Below are 10,667 nucleotides of genomic sequence, written 5' to 3' on the forward strand. Positions count from 1 at the left end.
AGATCTTATTTTGTTCCATTTTTGTCAGGTATAAACAGTAGGAAAATATTTCATTTGTTATTGGCTGAGGTTGCTGAATAATGATTTGATTAAAGCACACATACACACACACACGCGCGCGCACTGTCCTCAAAACCTGGGAGACATCGCACATGAAAGGTGCTCGACATCAGAGGGAGTCAAATTGGCCTTGGCTGGGAGGATTGGTCCAATCAACCTCCAACCGTATAATTAGTAATTAGATTGGGATTAGAGTCAACTCCGAGTGGAGGAGCGTGGCCAATTCAAATCAGCATATGAAATGTGATTAAATTAATAAGAGAAAAATTGAAATATTAATGTCCTTTTTTTCCACTGGGTCTCAGTTTGATTTGTTTGAACTTTGGTTAATTATGGACTCACAGAGAGTAAAAGATTGTTGGCTTTTTTTTTTTTAAATAATCTTTATTTTATTGTACATTGTAAGAATCAAGTGGATCTTATTCAGAGTAACTCCCAATAAATGCAAACTCAGTAGAATAGCTGAACATTTATATATTACATACTTGAACATTTATACATTACATAGGTGAACATTTATATATTACAGTGTTACAATTTATGGATCAAATCTGATTCTGTTCTACATTACTTCCATTATTTTCATGCTACATCCTGATGTTAAGAATTCATTTTCAAATTGTCCTATCACCAGTGAGCTAAGCTTAGGTAACCCAACCCAATTTTCTGAAAAGAATATACACTAGTCAGTCCATGTTCAACAATCCATCTCCAGCCCAAAATAATCCCTCGCCAGCTGATTATTTGGAGGAGGTAGTAGGTAATGGTGCTGCCTCCAGCCCCCGAGGGCTTGTCCTTCCCCGAGATTGTCTAACTTCTCAGACATGTCATGGAAAACTCCTCACCTTGAATGTTCACACTTCTGTTTTCCAAAGTTTGAGAGAGCCGTGGAGGTCTGAATAGACTTCCTGGACTAATGGCCTTGCAGTCGGAAACAGGAGTCAGTGCTCGCTGCGCAGAGGGACAGAGTCACAGAAGTCCTTTTGATGCAAGCCATGGGAGCCCCACATAATTCATAATCAGTCTCCCTTTCAGCTATCCAATTGAATAATTTTATTCTTTCAAGGATTTTATTTTATTGTATTTAAATTTCTGTGAAACATTGAGTGGAGTGACCATTTGTGTCAAAAGTTTCCTGTGCAATGGGTGCTTAGGCATTAAAAGGATTAATTCTTAACAATATGCCTGTCATTACGATCTGGATTTTTTAAAAAGATTTAATAAGCATTGTGATCAAAGGGGTTCTTATGTGAAGCTGACAACCATTTGTAACACAGTATAGGCCAACAGTACTACAAGTACAGTATTTCCTCTAGGATTTTTTTTAGGGATCTGGATAAGTGGAAGTTCACTCCATCACCCCTGCATTCAGATCGGTAGGCTTCTACAACAATTAACGCGCGTCAACAATGTTGGGAAGGGCTTGACAAATTTTCGAGAGTCTCTTAAATAATTCTACAATATTAAATTCAATAGACACAGCCTTATTTTCAGCAACAACTACAGCAGCGAAAACTTCATCAACAGCAACAACTTCATCAACAACGGCAGGATATTGGAGGGCAATTTCTGCTCTATCCTCATGAGCAGCGTTCTTTGCCAAGTAATCTGATTCCTTGTTTCCCTCCACACCCAGGTGTGCTGGTACCCAAATAAAACCCATCTCACACCCTGCCTTGTGAATTCTGTATAATGTTTGATAAATCTCTGTCAATATATCAGGTCTGGACTTGGATTTGATTTCTCTTATTGTAGTTAAAGCTGCTGCTGAATCACTGCATATGACTGAGTTATCTGGTTTATAGTCCTCTACCCACCAAAGTGCCCATAATATTGCCAGCATCTCTGCTGTGAATGCTGGCATCTGATCTAAATTCTATGTCCATTTTTAATTCTTAATTCAGGAATGGTTACTCCAAATACCACTTTCCCACTCTCTGGATCATTTGATCCATCTGTATAAATCTGTAAATATGAACTCCATTCTTGTTGCAGATGAGACTTAACTTCCTTGACTATATCTCCTGATTTCTTTTTTGGTTATTATTCAGTATGCATAGATCAACTTCAGGTTCTGGGATTAGCCATGATGGTACAACTGACCAACAGACTGGAGGGCACACATTAATATTAATAATACCAATTTCCTCCGCCTTAGATTTTAGCATATTTCCAAAGTTTATTTTGGCCTTTCTCGCTCTACTTCCGGTTTAAGAGAGGCAATTGAATTTCTGTCCAATTGGTGCTACCCAGCTGGGTAGCGCGCGATGTCGTCTGGGTGGCGCACGATGTCCACTGGGTTGCAGCGCAGGATGACTGGATAACTGGGTAGGTGGTGTGCAGTTTGGGTGGTGGGTGTCTGGTAACTAGATAGGTGGTGTGTAGTTTGGGTGGGGTTTTAAATGAAATGGCTCTCCATAATCTTTTCCCCAAGCGCCAGCGCCCTTTTCTCACTAAAAGTAATGGGAAACGGCTGCAAGGCGCACAAAAGGTGGCCGCTCCCGAAAAGCGCCACAGCTGGTGTTTTTTTCGTCAGAGCAGAGCGCTTTCAAAAGTTGAGAAATTTTCAACTTTTCAGAAAAGCGCTGGGTGACGTGAACCGCTTTTTCCCAGCCGACCAATCACGATGACAGAGACGCTGGCCGGTTCCCATAGCAACAACAAATATGGAGAAAGTGGAAGTGCCGGTGGAGAAATTAGACCTTGTAATAAGTGAATTTCCTACCACAACAGCGATCATAAAGGCAGTATGGATTATACTGGACATGTATTGGAAAAATCTGGTAAGCCTTTGCTTGTTGCACAACACTGTTTTGTCTGCTAGAAGAGCTAACCAGCTGGTTAGTGAGCTAGTAGCTGCTCAGCTAACGTCAGGTGACGTTGCCGTGATCCGCTTTTTATTTCTCCTCACAAAAAGCGTTCCAGGCAGTGCTTTTTCCACATCAAAAAACGCTATGTGTGAACGCAGCCTATTAGTCACAGTCAGCATTAATATGTTTAACTGTATATTAAACATGTTACACTCATCTTATAATATCTTATTCTCATTTTACATCATATCTTATTCTCAGATCTGTTAAGCATTGCAACACAACTGCAATACAACTGCGTATCATATCAGAAAAACTCATAACTATAGAAATATAAACTGTTGGCATTGAAGCCACACAGAAAAACATGTCAAACTTTCAGCATTGCCACGTGCCTACACGAGGAAGGAAAAAATATGGCGCCTCATAATGGCGTAGCTGCAATACTAACTTTAATTAGGATACCTTCTTAACGATACAAAACTCAGCTTAAACTTACAAAACAACATGTCTACCATTTTTACATTTGACTCCGATTGGTTTTTGTTACATAAGAATAGGTTCAACATCACTTAAACGACTGAAAATTGCAGTCGTGTTGCAATGCTTAATAGATCGAGACTGAGCTCTTGTCTGTAGTGGAAACACTAGAGCTGCCGGTCAGTCTTCTGTTCTAATGTTGCTTGACCTATCGGCTGCCTTTGACACGGTTAACCACCAAATCCTCCTCTCCACACTCGCTGAGCTTGGTTTCTCAGGGTCTGCTCTCTGCTGGTTTGAGTCCTACCTCTCAGGGAGATCCTTTAGAGTGTCTTGGAGAGGGGAAGTGTCTAAATCCCACTGCTTGTCCACAGGGGTACCTCAAGGGTCAGTTCTTGGACCCCTTCTCTTTTCAATATACACCACCTCACTTGGTGCAGTCATCCGCTCACATGGCTTCTCATACCATTCATATGCTGACGATACCCAGCTCCTCCTATCGTTCCCGCGAGACGACCCCACAGTCTCGGCACAGATATCGGCATGCCTCGCCGATATCTCGGCATGGATGAAGGAACGTCACCTTCAGCTTAACCTGTCAAAGACTAGCTCCTTGTCATCCCAGCCAGTCCCTCTGTACAACAACAGATCAGTATCCAGCTCCAATCAGCTCAGCTCATTCCCGCAAAGTCTGCCAGAAACTTGGGTGTCATGATTGATGACCAACTAACCTTCAAGGAGCATGTGGCTTCTGTTGCTCAGTCGTGCCGATTTGCCCTGTACAACATCAGGAAGATCAGACCCTACCTGTCTGAGCATGCAGCACAACTCCTGGTACAGGCGCTTATAATATCACGTCTTGACTACTGCAACTCCTTACTGGCAGAGCTCCCAGTATGTACGCTCAAACCTCTGCAGATGATCCAGAACGCAGCGGCGCATCTGGTCTTCAACCAGCCCAAAAGACCACATGTCACTCCACTGTTCATATCCCCCCACTGGCTCCCAGTTGCTGCCCGCATCAAGTTCAATTCCTTGATGCTCGCCTACAAAGCAGCAACCAAAACGGCTCCGACCTACCTGAACTCCCTCATTCAGGTCTATGCTCCCTCCCGCCCACTATGCCTGGTGCTGCCACCACAACAAGGTCCTAAGTCTCTAGCCAGACTCTTCTCTTCTGTGGTTCCTCGGTGGTGGAATGAGTTACCAAACTCCATTCGATCCGCAGAGTCCCTCTTAATCTTTAAGAAAATGCCAAAGACCCAGCCCTTAAGTGAACACCTTCTCACCTGATGGACTGTGTAACAAAAAAAAAAAAAAACTCTTTATCTGCCTCTATGCACTCTATGCATTGCCTCGTAGCACTGCCTCGTAGCACCTATGTCCTGTTGGACCAGAACTTAGCTTTATGGCACTTACTCTCGTTGTTCTCTCCTGACTAGAACCTTGCTTGTGTTGTATTAAAATCTCATGTGTACGTCGCTTTGGATAAAAGCGTCTGCCAAATGGGAAATTGTAATTGTAATTGTAATTGAAAATAAAAGAATACCCCAGCAGTTTCAGTAGCTAGCAATATGGACAATAAGCTAAGAGCTATCTAGCATTGCTAACATGGTAACTCACCAGAGTTTCACGGAGATCCAGACTTAGAAAAAAAAACATGCACCATGGCAAAACAATCATAAACAACCAAAATCGTTGTATCGCAAATCAGGAAAAATAAGAAAACCTTTAATAACTTCTAGAAATTCCACACTTTCACATAACGATTCTCTAGCTTTGGCTCTCTCTCTTTACTCCACGGAGTTCTGATGCGCTCTACTCTAAATCCCAATCGGCTCCGCCTATCTGGAAGGCGATGCAGTCTACAAGACACAAGACATACTCAGAGTGCCCTCTAGCGGTCTTCTTTTGTAACTACTTCAATTGAACTTAACTTACTGATCCACTTTATGTGGGTTACACATTCATTTCAAAAGGGCAGGTATTCCACCTTGCCTATTAAGGCCCAATTTAAAATTTCTCTTATTGCCATTATTTTGGACATGCAAAGAAAAACGTACACTTGAGTCCGGGCTTCAAAACAAAATTACCCATCTACCCACCATGCCTCTTCACTTTTCTGGCATTAAAAAGTTTAATAATTCATTGTGTGACTTCAGACTCTGCTTTATTTGCATGTAAACCTGTGTGAGACATCGCTGTGTATAGGCTTTTGAGCATGTATGAAAAATTCAGCCCCAACAAGCCATGTGTGAAGGGAGGGAGTTAAATATTGAAGAGAGAGGAGGATCTCACAAAGTTCTGTTGTAATGTGCAGACCTTGCTGTGTGTGCTGTAGCTGCATGTGTTTCAATGATGGGGAATGGCAGACTTTTACCAATAGGCCAGGTGTGTTTTACAGAAAAACAACATCCGTGGGTAATGGTTGTGATGGGGGGATTGACAGCGAGGAAAGGTAGGAGAGGTATAGAGAGACAGAGAGAGAGAGATTGAGAGAGAGTGTGTGTGCATGTGTGCATGTGCAAGCGTGCAAATACTGTATGTGTCTGCTGTGGTTTGAGTCTGCCTCCCCTGACTTTGCCCACAGCTCATTGCCTTGCCCTCAGCTAACTTCATCTGCTCTAACCCAACTTGATATTTAGCTGAAACAGGGCAGCAGTTCACTCCAAACAAGTTCACTGGGCAAAGACAAGCAATTAGAGAGTTGTCAGAATAATGGGAAAGCTTCTTTATTCCCTGCAATTTGATGGGACAGTAATTCAGTAATTGTCTGTTAACAGCATGGCACGTTATAGCACGTGTTAATAGCATTTGCTCATTTTTAAATTTATTGTTATCACTTTCTGTTACATACCATACCTAATTCAAGGGGGTAAAATTTCCAAGGAACTTAAGAAATCATTACTATCAGATACTGAAATCAGCCAAAAACAAAATACCTGGTGAATATTAAAATGTAAATAACAAAGCATTTTCAGTATATAATTTAATTTATACTGATGTTTTGTTCACAGCACCAGAAGATGTGTGTCATTTTCATTTAAATAGATAAGAGCTCTCATGCCAGCCCATTGTGCGCTATATTTACTGAGAGAGAGATTCTTGGCAAAGGCATCCGCTATGTTTTATTAATGAAGCTGCTTGTACTACAGAAGGAGGGGTAGAAAAACTCGCACACACCTCTGGCGGGACTTGATCACTCAGTGCATTAAAATGTATGATACAAGGGAGTTAGTGAGACGGTTATCTATGAGGAAAAAAAGAGAAATAAATATTGAAACATCTTTATGAAATATTAACGCCAACACAAACAATGAAAGTAACTAAGGGATTTAGGAGTGGCCAAAAAAGCCCGCAGGGGATACATTTTCAAAGGCAGCAAGGCTGTATACAGTCTTTCAGGCATTTTTCACTAAGGGGGAATAGGAGCAATTTTCTGAAGCATCTGAGATGAACCGCTTCACAGCGTGAGAAAATAAACATTTCTTTGAGATCACAGGTTTCCCCTCGGAGAAGTGAATCCTGTTTTTTTAATGCATCATTGGGAGAGAGAGAGGGGGGGGAAAGAGCCGTGTATTAAATATGACGACTCTTGAGATGTTTGATTTGTGATTGGAGCATCTTTTGATGTCATTTTCACCTAAAAGCGCTTGTGAGCGGAGGGGATTTTCTTCTGATGGGCAGGTTTGTCATGCAGTTCTCTTATCGTTGTTTCTATCTCTTGTGCTGGAACCGTTTTCATCTGATCCTTTGATTTGCTTGTTGTCTTAATGTTTCCTCTTGTATTGATAAAGCAGGGTTTGTGGTAATGTTTACTTTGTTTCTAGTATATTTGAGAATATGCATCTCATCCCCATCCATTACTCCATCCCCTCAATAATTAAATAAATGAAAACATGCACAGATTCCTATTCAACAGGTCTGCTGTGTTTGTGGAATGAGTTTGCAATATATTTCTAAGAGTGAACTGAAAGAAAACTTGGCTTCTGTTCAGGTTCTGGTTTTCTTTGCTAAAAGGCTCACTCTTCTTGCTCTCCTCTCTGTGTTTTAGTTTGTGGAAGGTAGTTGTTGACTTGCATACTAGTTGATATTGTTGCACTGATAGTGCTGGCAAAAAATACATGGAATACTGAGATCCTCCTGGGATTGGAGAGGGCAAGACAAGTATAACCTCCACAGACTCCCTCTCACTGCAGGAGAAAGACCATGCCAGAATGCCGATTGATATGCTTTTGATGTCTGTTCTATGTTTCGGGAGCAGAGTTATCAACCGTGGCGAGATTGCAGAGGGAAAAGTTCTCTTTTGGGAGAAAGACGTCTGAAAGATACAACAAGTCATGCATTTAAAACTAAACCGATGTGATATGCTGCACAAGTGTGGCGGTGTAGCAGTGTGATACCGCACCTTTTTACTGAGATGAATGACAACCCTTTTCTGAATTCTCCGACTTGCACGACCAATTCCTCAGGTTCAGTTTACTATGTATTTGTTCTTTTTCAAAGTTTCCTCAGCATTGCTCAAGTGTTACCATACTGTATCTCATTCACATACGACATTCAGATCTCAGCTATGTTGTTTTCACCATCTTGCTCGTTCTAGGCCACCTCCCGAGTCACAAGGGAATGGAGGGTTTCCACAAAAGAAGAACAGGTCTGTTAAAAATCTTTTTTTTTTTTTCTCCCCTCTTTAGGTAAATATGTCTCGGTGTCCTTCCTGGGCTTGTGCACAGCAGCTAACAACTGTCTCTAACACTGGCAGTGAGAATGTCTCACTTTGAGAAGAAAGACATCCTGTAGTGCCACTCCAGACTCAATACCTCCAATTCTTTCTGCCTCCTTTGACCAAATCTACTACTACTTTTCTACTAAGACTTTTTATTGGCTTCTTTGTCTACAATACCTCTTTCTCCCTATTTGATTCTGTGTACATGGATTTTCTCCCTCACGCTTTCTTTTCTTTTCCTCTGTGAACCTTCTCTGCCCTTGTCTGTTTATTCCTCATGTTCACCCCCCACGCTTCCTTCCCTCCTGGTTGTGTGTTTATTGCTGGGTGGCTCTGTTGGTAATTGGTCACTGGCCACCCAGTGATCCTTCCCTTACCATTGGCCACCTAACCACACCAATACAATAGCAGTGACACACACCAGCAGTGGCAGGAGTCCTGCTGGGTGGCAGAGCTGCAACATAGCAAGGTATCTGTGTTACTCCATGTTATAGTGTTGTAGTGGGAATGGTGGGCATCCAAGTTTGCAGCAGTTGATCACAGAATAATTCAAGGCAGATCTCCATAGAATGCATCCGTGCAGTATGAACACAACGGCCTTCACCACTATGGCAAAATAAAGATTAAATCAAGTTGTGGGAAAAGCCTGATGTGATGAAAGATGACAGCAAAATAAAGGATTGTAAGTTTCTGCAACTCAGTGGAGGTCTTCGCGGCTCTGAATTTAATTGAAGTTCTGATAGCATCCATCATTTTAATTGGATCAAATGTGAGGTAAATAAGACCACGCTGTCCTATTAAGGAACCGATCGCTGGTTTGGTGGTAGATACATACACACACACGCACACACATAAGGGAAAATCATACAGTTATGCTTTATAGAAACACTCTACAGAAAGAAAAAGAGAAGATACATAATTTTATGAGTCAAGAAGAGAGACAAAAAGCAAAAATAAGGCAATAGCGTGATACCTACTTCTCCCAGGTCACACCTCCTCCTCTCCTTTCCTCTCCTCCTCCTCCCTTCTTCTTCCTTCCAATCCAATCCACCCAACCCACCTCCACCCCTCTGCCATTTCAGTACCAGGTGCTCAGGTGGGAGCCTGTGGGATGGCGAGAAACGTGTGTGTGTGTGTGTGTGTGTGTGTGTGTGTGTGTGTGTGTGTGTGTGCGTGTGCGTAGGAGTCCACAGCTGCATGGCGCGTCTGCTTCCCCTGCCTGTAGACATGCTGCCATTCATCGCCTCATTACCATGGAGGAGAGGAGCAGAGGATGGGTGGAGGTAGCCTGCACAGACTGCAATCAGCTCTCTTTGGCTGTTTTTTATGTACTGCATATCACATTCAAATTTGTACATGCTCCATAGCCTCCGGTGCTAAAAGTCGCCACAGGCTGCCGGTTTGTTTTTGTTTGTTTTTTTGCTTTTTTTTAGTATAACTAAAACAAACAAGTCAACACTCACTTCAAGGGTGGTGGCAATGAATGGAATGAATCCTAATTGAATCGACAGGTAAGTGACTTGCAGAACCACACATTGATGTTACATTGATGTCTGGAAACCCGCAATGCTTAACTGCTGCTACAGTGCCATCAATATGCTACTGGAGTGTATTATGTTCTACACACTGGCTGTTCTTCATTTGCCATTGCAAATTGTGTCATACAGTACATTTGATATGATTCATTTTCTTGCTTTCACTACTCACCTGAATTTGGGATCCATTCCTACAGTTTACTACCGACCTTGTACTTGTAGTGAGTATTGATTTGTTGTTTGTGTTACCTGTACAGCCTGTGATGGCCCGAAGCTAGATGTGTCGTTGGTGTCTATGAAGCAGCGCATCCTGATACATGGAATGCAAAACAACTCCGCTGTAGTCTGTATTTGACCTTATTGTATTAAACCAGGCAGGTCAGTAGGGGTGGTGTGTGTGCGTGTGTGTGTGTGTGTGTGTGTCTTGGTAAACAAGAACAAAGTTAGGTGAAGGAATCAAAGACCAGGGTTTCTCAGTAATGAGTTGTCCAAACAAGAGTCAGACACAAGATTTTTTTCTGTTTATCGGTGGCAGGCCATTGTTTAATTGGTTTAGATGGTGTGTTCCAAAGCACACTCAGTAAGCAAATAATGTAACAAGATGGATTTTCATATAGTGGCGTCTCGTGTGTTTCAGTGCTATTTAAAGTTTGGCCATAAATTAAGCAGTGATGCATTATTCATGATGGCACTTCTACACTCTCCCAGAGGATTTTATGCTAAGCGGGGAGTCATCTCTCTCTCTCTTTCTCTCTCTCTCTGTCTGTCTGTCTGTCTCTCTCTCTCTCTCTCTTTCTCTCTCTCTCTGTCTGTCTGTCTGTCTCTCTCTTTCTCTCTCTGTCTGTCTGTCTCTCTCTCACTCTCTCTCTCTCTCTCTCTCTGGCAACTGACTACATTATCTCGCTAATGGTCTGAGTCAATGAGTCACTCTCACACTCAGGTACACATGTCAAAGCCAGGGGATCGTACAGGTTGTTGAGATGAAGTGAGCGGCAAATTAATTGTCCCTCAAAATACAGAATGCTGCACTGAAATGTTATGTAAACAAGCTGAATG

This window comes from Centroberyx affinis, unplaced genomic scaffold, assembly GCF_046629955.1.
Source record: "Centroberyx affinis isolate AG114_WGS23_722 - 3 ecotype Tasmania unplaced genomic scaffold, CSIRO-AGI_Caff_v1 ptg000949l_1, whole genome shotgun sequence".
In the NCBI taxonomy this organism is placed as follows: Eukaryota; Metazoa; Chordata; class Actinopteri; order Beryciformes; family Berycidae; genus Centroberyx; species Centroberyx affinis.